This window comes from Aegilops tauschii, chromosome 5 (assembly GCF_002575655.3).
Source record: "Aegilops tauschii subsp. strangulata cultivar AL8/78 chromosome 5, Aet v6.0, whole genome shotgun sequence".
Classification (NCBI taxonomy): Eukaryota; Viridiplantae; Streptophyta; class Magnoliopsida; order Poales; family Poaceae; genus Aegilops; species Aegilops tauschii.
In genome coordinates, this window is record NC_053039.3 from 188,766,400 (window position 1) to 188,769,894 (window position 3,495).

Below are 3,495 nucleotides of genomic sequence, written 5' to 3' on the forward strand. Positions count from 1 at the left end.
TTGGTCCTCCGTGGCCTTCTTGATCCCTTCATCCTTGTTGATCTCCATGGGTTCTTCCCTCTTCAGCTCTGTCTTCATTAGCCAAACATCGTTGTCACCATTATTGGAGGAGGGGGACGACATGATGCCTGGCCTTGACAACCCTAACAGAAAACAGCTCGAAACAAGAACAGAGGATAATTGCGTGATACAAGAGCCAAAACCTTTGGGAGTTTATATAATGAATTTTTACCGACTAAAAGAAGTATTGTGCAAGAAAATGGAGTCCGGAGAGCGCACGGGGTGCCCACGAGGCAGGGGGGCGCGCCCAGGGGGTAGGGCACGCCTCACACCCTCGTGGAAGCCTCGTGTCCTTCCCGGACTGCTTCTTATTTTCCTATTTTCTTAAATATTCCAAAACGGAGAAAAATTTCCATTAGAACTGTTTTGGAGTCGGTTTACTTACCGTACCACGTACCTATTCCTTTTCGGAGTCTGAAACATTCTGGAAAGTGTCCCTTATGTATTCCTCCGGGGTTACGGTTTCAATAATATTAGTTTCAACATTTATGGGATTACCTGAGATATAATGTTTGATCCTTTGACCATTCATCACCTTCGGATTTGTGCCTTCAAAGTTATTGATCTTTATGGCATCGGAATGATAGACCTCCTTGATAACGTAAGGGCCTTCCCATTTGGAGAGAAGTTTTCCTGCAAAAAATCTTAAACGAGAGTTGAATAGCAACACATAATCACCTACATTAAACTCACGCTTTTGTATCCTTTTGTCATGCCATCTTTTAACTTTTTCTTTAAACAGTTTGGCATTCTCATAGGCTTGGGTTCTCCATTCATCAAGTGAGCTAATGTCAAACAACCTCTTCTCACCGGCAAGTTTGAAATCATAATTGAGCTCTTTAATGGCCCAATATGCCTTATGTTCTAATTCGAGAGGTAAGTGACATGCTTTTCCGTAAACCATTTTATACGGAGACATACCCATAGGATTTTATATGCAGTTCTATAGGCCCGTAATGCATCATCAAGTTTCTTGGACCAATTCTTTCTAGATCTATTAACAGTGTTTTGCAAAATTAATTTGAGCTCTCTGTTACTCAATTCTACTTGACCACTAGACTGCGGGTGATAAGGAGATGCAATTCTATGATTAACATCATACTTAGCAAGCATTTTACGGAAAGCACCATGAATAAAGTGTGAAACACCATCAGTCATTAAATATCTAGGGACTCCAAACCTCAGAAAAAATAACTTCTTTAAGCATCTTAATAGAAGTGTTATGATCAGCACTACTAGTAGGAATAGCTTCTACCCACTTAGTAACGTAATCAATAGCAACTAAAATATGTGTATACCCATTAGAGGAAGGAAACGGTCCCATATAGTCAAAGCCCCAAACATCAAATGGTTCAATAACAAGTGAATATTTCATAGGAATTTCCTGATGTCTACTAATATTACCAATTCTTTGACATTCATCACAAGATAATACAAACTTACGGGCATCCTTGAAGAGAGTAGGCCAATAAAAACCGGATTGCAATACCTTATGCGCAGTTCTATCTCCAGCGTGGTGTCCTCCATAAGCTTCGGAGTGACACTTGCGTAGGATCTGTTCCTGTTCATGCTCAGGTATACAACGTCTAATAATACCATCTACTCCTTCTTTATAAAGGTGTGGGTCATCCCAGAAGTAATGTCTTAAATCATAGAAAAACTTTTTCTTTTGCTGGTATGTGAAGCTAGGTGGTATAAATTTAGCAACAATATAATTAGCATAATCAGCATACCATGGAGCAGTACGAGAAGCATTTATGACATTTAGTTGTTCATCAGGAAAGCTATCATCAATAGGTAGTGGGTCATCAAGAACTTTCTCTAACCTAGACAAATTGTCTGCAACGGGGTTCTCAGCTCCCTTTCTATCAATAATATGCAAATCAAATTCTTGTAGCAAGAGAACCCATCTAATAAGTCTAGGTTTTCTTTTCCATAAGATATTTAATAGCAGCATGATCAGTGTGAATAGTTACTTTAGAATCAACAATATAAGGTCTGAACTTATCATAAGCAAATACAACTGCTAAGAATTCCTTTTCAGTAGCAGCATAATTTCTCTGGGCACTGCCTAGAGTTTTACTAGCATATTGAATAAAATTTAATTTCTTATCAACTCTTTATCCTACAACAGCACCTACAGCATAATCACTAGCATCACACATAATTTCAAAGGGTAAATTCCAATCAGGTGGCTGAACAATAGGTGCAGAAATTAATGCTTTCTTAAGTATTTCAAATGCTTCTACACAATCATCATCAAAGACAAAAGGGATATCTTTTTGTAATAGATTAGTCAGAGGCCGAGAAATTTTTGAGAGGTCCTTAATGAACCTCCTACAAAAACCGGCGTGACCAAGGAAACTTCTTATACCTTTGATGTCCTTGGGACACGACATATTTTCAATAGCATCAACATTAGCTTTATCCACTTCAATACCTCTTTTAGAAATTTTATGCCCCAAGACAATTCCTTCATTAACCGTAAAGTGGCATTTCTCCCAGTTTAAGACAAGGTTAGTTTCTTCACATCTCTGCAAAACTCGATCAAGGTTGTTCAAGAAATCATCAAAAGAGGACCCATAAACTGAGAAATCATCCATGAAAACCTCACAACTCTTTTCGCAAAAGTCAGAGAATATAGCCATCATGCATCTTTGAAAGGTAGCAGGTGCATTACATAAACCAAAAGGCATACGTCTATAAGCAAAGGTACCGAAAGGGAACGTAAAAGTGGTCTTTTCTTGATCATCAGCTGACACAGGTATTTGAGAGAAACCAGAGTAACCATCTAGAAAGCAAAAATGTGTATGTTTGGATAATCTTTCTAGCATTTGATCAATGAAAGGAAAAGGGTAATGATCTTTTTTAGTAGCTTTATTTATTTGTGAAAATCAATTACCATCCTATAACATGTAATAATTCTTTGCGGAATCAATTCATGTTTATCATTAGGAACGACAGTAATACCTCCCTTCTTAGGGACACAATGGACAGGACTTACCCACTGGCTATCAGCAACGGGATAAATTATACCTGCTTCAAGGAGCTTTAATATTTCCTTTCTTACCACTTCTTTCATCTTAGGATTTAGTCGTCATTGGTGATCAATAACTGGTTTGGCGTCTTTCTCCAAATTTATTTTGTGTTGACATAGAGTGGGACTAATGCCCTTAAGATCATCAAGAGTATATCCAATAGCAGCACGGTGCTTCTTCAGAGTTTTCAATAATTTATCTTCTTCATGCTATGAAAGGTTAGCACTAATAATAATAGGATATATTTTCTTTTCATCAATATAAGCCTATTTAAGAGTATCAGGCAATGGTTTAAGCTCAAACACGGGATCACCCTTGGGTGGAGGAGGATCCCCTAGGATTTCAACATGCAAGTTGTGTTTCAGAATAGTCCCTGTTTAAAGAATACTTCATCTAT